The sequence below is a fragment of the Mya arenaria genome, chromosome 4, assembly GCF_026914265.1.
Source record: "Mya arenaria isolate MELC-2E11 chromosome 4, ASM2691426v1".
Taxonomy (NCBI): Eukaryota; Metazoa; Mollusca; class Bivalvia; order Myida; family Myidae; genus Mya; species Mya arenaria.
In genome coordinates this window covers 36625865-36638753 of record NC_069125.1, presented here as the reverse complement: position 1 = coordinate 36638753, position 12889 = coordinate 36625865, and positions in this window count along the sequence as shown.

Below are 12889 nucleotides of genomic sequence, written 5' to 3'. Positions count from 1 at the left end.
TGAATTTTTCTGGACGGTGGTTTCAACGAGCCTGTCAAAATCCCGGCTGTAGAAATCATCCGCTGTCCACTATATTCCCTCAATGGGAAAATCATATTTTGGTGGGTCATTGGCACAACTTTTGTTTTATTGCCGCTTAGCAGTGTCGGGACACGGATCGTTCACGTCGTCTTGTAATGTCAAACACATGTGGCAAGCTGATTTCAAATCAGTCCATGAATAAGAAAGTTGCAGTCCGGACACGAGAAATTGAACCGGACGGTGATATTTTAGTATGCCCAACTTTGTTGGCACACCAATGTAGACACCAATGAGTTTTAAAGGTGATAGCGCAAGGCACCATTTTAGATAGTCGTTTCTATGGTTACACCTGCCGAAAACGGCCGAGTACTTTACTTCAATAGAGAAAGTTGTGAAAAGTATTGTCCTCACTAACAACGTATTGGTATGTGATAAATACGTCATAGTCCGGATATTAACATGTTCATTAGGACAGTTTCCAACACAGGACGACTCTCTGCGAAAATGTTTTAAGTTGTCTTGCTTGATAAATGAAATCATCGATAAAGATTAAGGTTACGTTTATGGTCAGGATGTGGACTTCGGTGTTGTATTAATGCATTTTTCAATCAAATCATTGAATGAAGTACCATTCCTGGAGGTTGTAGCACAAAAAAAAAACTGATACAATACTGAAAATATGTATTTTGGGGAAAAACTGATTGCTACTAGGCGAATAACACTGATCCGAACATGTCTACACATTAAAACATGCATTAATTAGTATTATCATTTCTTATTATTAATACATGACCGTGAATCAAATCATGGTTATACCATCTCAGTAAATAAGCTACCTTCCATATTTATAGGTTTTTAATCAGCATGGTTTGAGATTTCAAAAAACAAGCTGAACATGCTGGATCTATTTGATATACATTTTATTGTTTACATGTTTTCGGCATTGTTCGCCCTCCAAGGTATTTTTATTTTACCGAATACACAGTAGTTACGTTCAACCAATGTTTACTTTTCTTTAGAGAAACTTTTTTCTTACGTTGTTTAATGTTAAGTTGACAAGTGGAGCTTGATGCCCATATATGGTGTTGGGGGTAGTGAAGCACTAGAAATCAATGTTATCATGCATGCAAATTGGTCAGTTGACTGTAATTTATATATAGAAGACTTTTGAAGTTGTTTCAGACCTATTAATAAATATGTGAATTGGTCAATGCACATGCTCATTTAATCCCACTTGACCATGCCATAATTGCGAATTTGAGGATTTTATGAGAGTGTTGTATTGTTCATACAACAATCTCAAATTTTACAGGATTCTTTCGAATTTTCTTGAACACTCGAGGCAAAATTGTACATATTACTACAAAACACTAACAATTGCCATGTAAAACATAAATGAAAGTAAAAAAAATGAAAATTGCCGGCTACTGCTTCCCAATGGATACTGCTCTTTCACTAGTCTAATAAATTCTAATAAACCCCATTCAGCTGCGTCTTTCATGCAATGCATCAACATTCATCTTGTAACTGCGTCTGGTGTAGTCCAGAATAACCATCCAAACCGAAAAAGTCGATAACCGAAAAAATAGGAAAAAGAAATCAAACAAATACATATTTTTTCCATCACGCACGTAGAGGCACTGACATTTACGCCAAAACAGTGGTGACAAATATAAAGCGGTTTTACATTTTATTCATTTTGATTGTGGTTATTTTAACAAGTAGTTAATCATATAGCTTGGCATGTAAAACAATCCTTCCATTTATCTATCGCATTTCGTTAATTGCATTTCCTCAAGACCTACGATACGCAAATTACTGGACTATTTTAAATACACATTCTATGAAAAGAAAATTACACCAATGAGTTTTAATCTCACTTTTCTGTGTTTTATTCAGTTACCTGAAAACGGTGTAAGCTATTAGTAAAGTTAGTTTTATACAATTATAAAAATAGCCATAAGGTATTCAATACCATATTTATCCCCTTGAGAGTCCTGATCGTTTAAACAATACAGCAAGTTCAATAAGCAAATACCTGCACATAATGGAATGGTAAGTCATGTGTTAACACTTTTCAGTTAGTTTTTCCTTTTTTAGTTTCGTTTAAATTCCCTAGATCGAGTGTCTTGTGTAGAGAATTCATAGTTAATACCGAAATGCGCCTGCCAAATATATATTGCGGAACGTTTTGTTACAGTTTTCCAATTCATGAAGACTTGTCATAAAACTGAATTTGTCTTTAGGGAAATATATACCAAAATTGATAAATTGTGGCAATTTGCATTCAGAAAGTTGAACCGTTCGGAATCAACATTAAATTATTTGTCTGCTGGCTTATGCAATGTCTTGCCGTGTCATTTTGCATTATTCCCGGTAAAATCTCACTCTTTCGTTTTGTGCCGTTTACTTGAAAATGCCTTGCGTTGGAAACATTTATGTTTTTTTTTTTTCTATTTTACACTGACCAGGGTCTTAAAATGTATTTCACTGATTACTTATATACAATTAATAATATTATTTTTAAATTAGTATACCCTTGTACACACCTCGTATCTCTTTTACTATACAGTCTGCAGTCACTCTGTATATTAACACAATAAACTCGTTTCCATCAAAATCTGGCTTATATTGGTACGTTCGCGTCTTTTTGTAGTGTTAATCGAACACAGTTAAAAATTAAATATAAAATCACTTACATCATTTATTCCGTTGACAGAGCAATGTTTTGCATATACAGTGTAAATTCGTACCCGTTTTGGTTGGAAGTGTTGTCCGATGTTTGATATATCACATCAATTAAAAGATAATTCCTGGGCGAATTTCACAGAAATTTAGTGTGAAATAGTTATTCTTATCTGAGTAGGGATATCATCGCTGCATTTCATTTAAGAAGATACCAAATCGGCAGATATTCTGTGAATTTTAAGTGAATGGGGTTAAATCTAGAATATATTTTCCCTTTTATTCAAGTTTCCTGCAATAAAAACAAATAGTGCTTTTAAAAAGTGAACATATTTCAAAGCAATTCAAAAAGTATTTATTTTAACTTGAAAGATGATTACATTGCGTCATATGCAATGATGCTGTTTTCGTCCAGATGACCAACTAGGTTTGACTGCAAAACCATTATTCAGAGGAGACAGCGGAGCCTATTATGAAAATGGTCTGACCTTTTCGACAAAACAACCTTGTTTATACTAGAGACGGAAACAATTATATATGTAGCGATGCTAGCTTACGGCAAATAAACTGGCCACCTATCAATATTTTGGCCCCACCAGTTTGTCAAAATCTGACAGAGACATGCAGCTAGATTCTTTGTATGAATACAAATATTGAGAGATACTTAAAGTTTTAAGTTCACCTTAAAGCACGATAAATTGCGTCATATTGCATAATATTCAATCGTACGTCTTGGGAAGAAATTAAATTAACATAAGAAACAGATCTGTTTGATTTCGTCCAGATAACCGAGAATCGTAAGAATGCAAAACCATGATTAAAAATAGCGTCGCTTATGACGAAATTGGTCTGCCTTGTCTGACAATTTGTTTTGCGCATTCTGTTAACTGACAGGTTGGAAATTCCACCCGAGACTAAATAAAGTAGTGTTGATGCAGATTCAAGACAACAAAAATAAGCTATGGTAAGTACATATAAGAATGAACATTATAAAACGTTAAACAATCTGTATCTATAGCTACGTTTTATTATTGCAAATAAATGCAAATACACCATGCATTTAGCAAAGTTAATCCCGACAAATTTGTCAAAATCACAAGGAACGGAGATGTTCCTGGCAATGACAATTTATTATTTACAAAAAAAGAGATCAGTCTGTGTATTTTCCGGATGGTGGTTTCATCGAGTCTGTCAAAATCCCGACTGGCGAGAATCATCCCATGTCTTGAGTCCCCTACATTTTCTCGGTGGAGGAATCATTGATTTGTGCGTCATTGGCAAAACTATCAATGTATGTCCGCTCAGCATTAACAGTGTTGTTCCGAGATGGTGAAATAGTATAGTAATATACATAAACAGCAATGAGACTTGCCAATTTATGTATTTATTTATGTTAACAATCACTGACCGAAAGTGTCACCCACAAAGAAGTTTCAAATCATTACAAAAAGTATGTAGGTAGAAAGAGGTTTGTGATAAACCGTATATATAATGTTTTTATTTGAAAAGAAAAAATATTTATTTTGATTACAGTTTTAACCCATAACATTTAAGTTTGGTCTTGACCTTGGGTAACACATCTGCTTGTTAAATGCACGCTGTCGTCTAGTTTTAAATGAACTCAGTTAGATAATAGGACGGACTGAATAAGCTTGTATCCCCTCTGCACAAGAAACCGGACATTTTCGAGTAAAAAAACAAACAATAAACAGGCAAACACATATCTGCTTACTAAAAGGGTTTTGGTGCACTAACTCTTTCGCAAACACAGTATTGACAACTATTTAACGGGAAATTCAACCGTTAATCGCTTTTGATTGCGATTTATTTTTAAAAGTAGTTCATCATATAACTGCCTATTTGAAATATTTATCTTTGATTTACTTTGCAATTTTGATTAATTTTAATTGCCAATACACACAACGACAGCACCATCTAATCTACATTATTCTTCTAAATGCATTTTCTGAAAAAAATAACAATGATTTTTTTTCTAACTTTGATGTGTTTGTTTTGTTGACTGCACTCAATCTTCATGTATAAAGCAGTCGGTGAAGATTGGTTTATGTTATGAATAACGTAATCGTAAGATCTTTAAAACCGTCGTAAAGCGCCTGTCAAGTATTTTTGGGATTTGTTTTATGGCAGTCTGTGTGTTCAACCAAAATTGTCACATACTAATTCTGTCTTTTGGGAATTATATGATATATAGTGGCAATTTCCATTAAAATGTTGTATCAAATCGGATTTAACCTAAAACATTTTGTCTGCTTGTTTATGCAATGCTTTGCTGTGTTATTTTGTTCTTCTATGCAAAGTATCGTTCGATCGTTTAGTGCCATTTACTTCAAACAATACTTTCGTTGACAACATTATGTTTATATTTCTATTTGCTAATGACTGGGGACAAATAATTCCTCAAGGCATCCATTTGTACACAATCAATTTCATTGATTTCTGAAATTATACCACAGTTGAGCAAGCTGAAAGACATTATTACAAATAAATTCAACCATCGCTCTGCATATCAACACAATCAAATTATATCCATCAAACAGTTTATATTTTAATATCTTGATTACTCAAATGTTGGAGTAACCAAAAAGGATTGAAAGTGAAATGTTAAAGTTTGCAATCACTATTTTCATTAATTTCACGGCCATAATCGTGTTAATTCTTACCAGTTTTGATTGAAATGTTGTCAAATATTTGCAAAGTTCGTGTAAATTTGAAAAGAGAACAAATATATTCAAAGTTGTTTGGATATATTGGGTTAAAAAATAAGTTAGCCTCGAACTTATCGAAAACACTATCGTCCGTACGAGGGCCTTAACATGTCATTATTTAACTAGAATATTAGTATTTTTGGGGATTTGTTTTACTTGGAATTTTGGTTGATATTTAGGGTTTCGTGATGGATGATCATTTTTCAAATAATTTTGTGTTTTTAAAGGAGGGGTTTGTGTCCATTGGGTAGGTCATGTCAACGCAACTGCTGCTTGTGGCAAAGGCATGACCACTTTATTCCAAATGCTGTACTTTTAATTGTTCATGCTTGTCTCGAAACATGCGATAAATGGATGCATCCATTCATTGAAATAGGTATTTTACTATGTTTAGCCTATGCAATAAAAATATATCTTTTACATGAAAATATGTGCATTGCAAATTATAAGGGCTTCAGCAAAGACTGAGGGTATGTCTGACCGGTAGAATTCCAATTAAGTTTTGTATAAAAGAATGGAAAATTTACTCGTATTTTCTTTAAAAATATTCAGATATGAAGAGGTGATAAAATAAGTGTCATGTATCATACAGATTGTAAAATAATGAAGTGGGAAATCAGTTTTTATTTGGGTTTTAAACATAAAATAAACGTTTATCAGTTTTTGGAATTTTTTAATTACAAATAATTTAATAATTGTAACACATCCATATAACAATCTATCCAAAGATAGTTTTTCTAATTATATGTAAGTATATTTATAGGCTTGTGTTTGTTAATATGTTTTTATCAATTTCAATGTCATCATGCCCCACGAAGACGGACGACTTTAGTTGTTAAATCGATAGTAAATCGACCGTAATATCCGGCTTAGTGTTTGAAATTCTATATTTAACCTAGCATCTTCTTAAAAATCGCAATATGTCGAGTTAATTCAGTAAACGTACGGCTGATTGTTCAATTACCAAATAAGGGTATGGTGAACTTCTGATTGTTCAATTACCACATAAGGATATGGTGAACTTTAATACAGCAACCCCATTTGACAAAATATCAATTCGTACATTCAATCACATCCAACATGGTCTGATTATTAAGCAAAATATCAAAATATTCAGTATCTGATTTTTATTTATTTTGACATGCTGAATGGTCATTGATCGATTCGAAATCAACGCCGATCTCTGATAAATGATCTGCTTTCCACCGAGAAAAAAAAGCACCAGAGTTAAATTATTCCAATATATAAATGGTGTTGACTTGCATGTGATTCACAGCAAATGAATCATTAAGATAGTTTTGCCATGTAATTAAAATGTTGTGATTAATTAAAAGCTTGACATGCAATCAGTGCGTTGGTATGCGTAAAGATGATATTAATATAAAAAGTATTTATTTCAACTTGAAGCAAGCTTGCAAGGAAATGAACGAATTTTTTATGTTTGATTTCGCGTTGATAGCCGAAGGTCGGTGACCGCAAAACATTGTTACAGAAAGCGTAACTTACGACGAAATTAGTCTGCCCTTTTTGACAAAACATCATTGTTCATACAGCCGATTGACAGATATATCTTTTCCACTCCAATGGGTGAAATCCTACTCTGGTTGTAGAAATTTTAATCTCGCTATCGATGGAACTTGGCACTTAATATAAGGACGTTCTGTAGATATAATTTCAATTTCACTAACAAAAGCTGGCTAGTTACTTATGGAGGCTATTCGTTGCCAAAAGTCCAGACGTGTAATTCCAACAATGTGCTTCTTAATCGTACTAAATATCTCTTACATATGTCAATGTAGACGTGCTATTTGTTGTTTCTATTCGTCAGTTTTTCCGTATTGATTTGTCATTTGTCATTATAGTAGCCAAAATGTATATTTGTCAGATCGACCCTGTATAAACTCACTAAAACATAGATCGTATAATTTGCCTTTAACAATATGATGATGTAATTTAGAAAGCCGAATCATGCATATGTAAAACTACAATTCTACAGTCGCCACTCGCGTTCGTAAAATGAACATTTGCAGTCCAGCAAGTCCAGGTTTACAAAAGTCAATTGACAAGTTCAGAATTACAAGGATAGACGATTTCGCCTATACCTTATATGGTAAATGTCACCGGAAGAAACGAAGGTGAATGGGCGGAGCTAACGAATCAGATTTTCTTTCGTTTATTTCCGTCGAATCAAGCAAGGGAGATAACATCTTCGCCTACCGCCTGTAAATTCCCGGTTGTAAGTCCGAGTACTCTCTCTTTATTTCACAATAAAAACTAAAATTAACTTCATCGTTTATTTTATTTTGACGATCAATGTTCCTAAATGGGTTATAAATCACCATATTATTTAGTCAATTGCAGTTGGGTGTATCTAAGCTGGGCTCACGGACCCAGATTTATACTGCCACTGTCAGTTGTTTTTTTACTTATATACCCAAGCAAGCAAAACTTGTCCATTTATTTTATTTACAAGTGGACCATGGGCGGGTCGTTCAGTGTGTGGGGGGAGCTGTAGGGCTTGTGTCCCCCCCCCCCCCAGTTGGCCCGCAAGTACACTTAAAGGTTAATTTTTTTGTCAATATTTCTCAGAAAAAATACTTAATTACGCCATAATGCACCAATTCAGACAAAAAATATTTAAAATATTCTAGGGGGAGTACCCCTAAACCCCACTTCCCACATTTTAAACATATTAATGTCATGCCCACTCGAAGGATCATGTCCAAAAAGTTGTGCCCCTAAGTAACGCCCCTCTAACGCAAGTCCCTGTTCAAAACCTGCTCCAGCAAACCCACGAAACTTTTGATGGACATCATAATGATATCCACCTAGTTTTGTCTGATGTTATACCTTTACTATCTTTATAAGCATGTATGGTGTAAACGTGTAATTTCAATACATCATTGAAACAAAATATCCATGTGGATGGAAGAACAGCCCTCCAACCCACTTGTGTCCCCCAGTTATGAATTGTGTGCCACTGTGAACCATAACAATCAAGTGGGGGGATTTCAAGAACATGAAAAAATAGATATCGTGAGTCTTAGATTAGAAAAACAAACGCGCGATTTTTCCCCTCCAAAAGGGCTAGGTCCGCTTCACTTAAATGTGAAAAAGCCCTGACTGTTGAGTGTGGGTGGGGTATAAAAGGTAGCAGCAAGTAATAATTGTTTATTAGCAATAATTTGACTTCATCATTAAAATACTTTTGATGGACATCATAATGATATCCACCTAGTTTTGTCTGATGTTATACCTTTACTATCTTTATAAGCATGTATGGTGTAAACGTGTAATTTCAATACATCATTGAAACAAAATATCCATGTGGATGGAAGAACAGCCCTCCAACCCACTTGTGTCCCCCAGTTATGAATTGTGTGCCACTGTGAACCATAACAATCAAGTGGGGGGATTTCAAGAACATGAAAAAATAGATATCGTGAGTCTTAGATTAGAAAAACAAACGCGCGATTTTTCCCCTCCAAAAGGGCTAGGTCCGCTTCACTTAAATGTGAAAAAAGCCCTGACTGTTGAGTGTGGGTGGGGTATAAAAGGTAGCAGCAAGTAATAATTGTTTATTAGCAATAAATTGACTTCATCATTAAAATACTTTATTAATTACCTATTAAATAATATTCGTTACAGTATAATATACGAGTTATATGAAGTTGTAATCTAAGTGTATTTGATCCATACAGTTCCAGCTACCAGGTAAGAAACCTCTGGGGCATCTTAGTGAATAATTTCAACTTAATGAAAATTTAGATTTTTTTCTTCGTAAATTTTAGATTATCTAATATTACTTGCAATCTTAAACAGTGCAAAAAGGCAAGAAAGTGTCCTCTAATGGTAGAATTTAACATAGTGTATAGTAATTTAAAGCTGCACTCTCACAGATTGACAGTTTTGACAACCTTTTTTTTGTCCCAGGCTCTGCTGATTTTGGCAGCAATGCTTTCTATACAAATAATAAGATTACTCACACTAAAACAAATTTAAGTTGTTTGGAAAAGTGCCGACATTTTTAATTTTTCTTAAAACGTTACTGTAGTATCACTTTTAGCCATAAAACATCAATTTGCGAACGTAAAACTGAAAAACTGTATCTGATCTTTTGTCAGCAGTCTTATACCACTGGTATTCAGACATTTACGCAAAAATTGGCTAATTCCAAAACAATAAATAAAAATAGTTGTCAACACGGTCAATCTGTGAGAGTGCAGCTTTAAAAGAAAAATAAGACAATGGGACTTTTCATTCTTGAAGTATAATTTAATGCTAATGACTTACATTTTGTTGTGTTTGAGTCAAGTATCATTTTGCATGCATCTCGTTTCATGTCATATGTGCGTATTAATTAATTACTATTATATAGACAAAACATGTTGTTATATCATATATTATTTTATTCGATATGAAATAATTTATAATCCATCCTGTTTTCAAATCATAGTCCATAATGTCATAATATAGATGATTCGTAATGTCCATAATAAGGTTCGCAATGTCCATGGTCCAAAGTATCCATAATTGGTTTAAATAGAGCCGAGTGATAGCGGAAATTTCCGAAAGACGTAAGGAGGAGTTAAGACATAGTTAAGGCGGAGCTATCTATAAATAAAATTAAATTCATCCCGTAAACATGTTCAATTGCGAATGAAAAGTCACCACCATACAATGTACTTTGTAGAACTACGAACTGAAATCTGTCTTCTACACACCGCAATGTAAAACTCGGCATGTGACTTTCACAGAATGACGTCTGTTGAATAGATGCAAGGAGAATAAAACTCCAATTGGTACAATGAAAAATGAAAATGTGCAGTGTAAAATGTAAACATACAACCGATGAGTTGGCGGTTGTAAAATGTAAATTGGTAAATCATCAATGTTACAAACCTAAAATACACACATACACGTCTGGACTTTTGGCAACGAATAGCCTCCATAGTTACTAACATAAGAACGTTAAAGTAGCTTGGTACATGTTTATGCCTTATTACTGCAGATGGGGTCAAATAAAGTATGGTTATCATGGTTTGTCCCGACCAACTTTTCCAAATTCTCGGGTCAGGGAAGGTAAGGATAAATCTTTTGAAAAACAAAACAAAAACAGTGTATGTGTATTTTCTGTACGGGTCGTACAAAGTTTGCCTTTTGGAAATCATCCGCTGTCAAATGTCCTTTTTATTTTATTGGTAGAAACTCGTCGATTACCACATCATTGGCAAACATAAACATTTATAACCGCTTAGAGGTCACTGTATCGGTTAGGGATAATATAATATAATTGTAATTATGACAAGAGCTGTCAAAGAGACAGCGCGCTCGACTATTCCGCCGCTTTTCAACGTAATGATTGAAACGTTTTGGCGAAACATGCATGGATCACTGTTAGATTAGATTTCAATGCAATACATGGTGTGCTGTGAAATTAACATAAATGTGGTTCCATGCAAAATTTCAACGAGAATTTATAAGTCTAATAAAAAAGGGCCATTATTTGCAAAATACAGTTATCTAACTTGGTTATTCAATTAAGTTGGGTGGTTGAATACTATTGTATAAAGTCTCAATGCAATACATCAAATAGTTGCTGAGATATTATCCTATGTGTGCTAACATGCAAGACCTTAACCAGAATTTCTAAGTCGCATAATAAAGGGGCAAAAATTTTATATTATAAAAGAGTAATCTTACTTGATTAAATAAGAAGGTTAAATAGATGGGAGCCTGTTTGTAAAGTTTCAATGCAATACATGATGTATTCGCTGAGGTATTGACTTAAAAGTGGTTACATGCAAAACCTTAACCAGAATTTCTATGTCGAATAAAAAAGGGGCCATTATTTTAATTTAATGCAAACTGGAGTTATCTTACTTGGTTATTTAAGTAGATTGGATGGTTGAGTACCATTGTATAAAGTCTCAATGCAATCCATCAAGTAATTGCTGAGATATTAGCCTATGTGTGCTTACATGCAAAGCCTTAACCAGAATGTCGAAGTCAAATAATAAAGGCCCATAATTTGCATTATATTCAACAATGGTTATCTGGGAATACGTATCTAGACTAATGTTTCAATGGAATACATGATATATTTGCTGAAATATTGACTTAAATGTGGTTACATGCAAAACCTGAAACCAGAATTTCTAAGTCGAATAATAAAGAGCAATTATTTTGCATTAAATGCAAACTAGAGTTATCTAACTTGGTTAATTAAGTAAGTTGGATGGTTGACTACCATTGTATAAAGTCTCAATGCAATACCTCAAGTAGTTGCTGAGATATTAACCTATGTGTGCTTACACGCAAAACCTTAATCAGAATTTCTAAGTCAAATAATAAAGGGCAATTATTTGCATTAAATGCAAACTAGAGTTATATAACTTGGTTAATTTAGTAGGTTGGATGGTTGAGTACCATTGTATCAAGTATAAATGCAATACCTCAATTAGTTGCTAATATTAACCTATGTGTGCTTACACGCAAAACCTTAACCAGAATTTCTAAGTCAAATAGTAAAGGCCTATTATTTGCATTATATTAAAATAATTGTTATCTAACTTCATTAATTTAGTATGTAATATAGTTGGGAATAAATATCCAAAGTTTCAATGCAATAACTGATGTATTTACTGAGATAATGACTTAAAGGTGCTTACATTCAAAACCTTAACCAAGGTGGGACGCCAACGCCGACGCCGACGCCGACGCCAGGGTGAGTAGTATAGCTCTCCAAATTCTTCGAATAGTGGAGCTAAAAAGGCTGTTATGAGCCTTGCCCATTTATGTCTATGATATCACATGTATCTCATTCAGGTCTTGGAGTAGGATTATTACCTCCGAAATATTTGACAGCTATTCAGACGTAAGATCTTTCCAGATGATAGATGACATGTTATTGACATGTCTACTTGGCAAACGTTAAAACATTGCATAACACATGTGTCCATTGTCAAACAAGGAACATTTAGTAGCCAGCTCACTGCATCGCAAATAATTCAAATGGAAATAGTCGACATGATATATGTTGATAAGGTATCGACCCACCAATAAATATACTTTGGAGGGCCGGTGAACCTTTTTTATATTGGGTTTATTTAAAGGTATTTATGTGTCTAAAGAACTTATGCAATTTTTACCATTTTTTCGGGCTTCAAAGAAGGAAAAATAGGTCATTTTACGTCCGATATTAGATGAACTAAAAGCAAATATACAAACTGTGATAACTTTATTTTCATTTATTTTTATATATATTCACTTTTGCTCATTTATTTCACATAACTAGTAATCAGCAACAAATATCTTTCGAATTATGCTAGCATTAAATACGGTTAACAGGCATCAACATTTGACATAAAAGTTAATGGAGCTTTCAGAGAACTATTTTGTAGGTTGAGGTATAGTTCGTAGCCGGAAAAGTGAACGAGAACTAAAAGAATAATAGC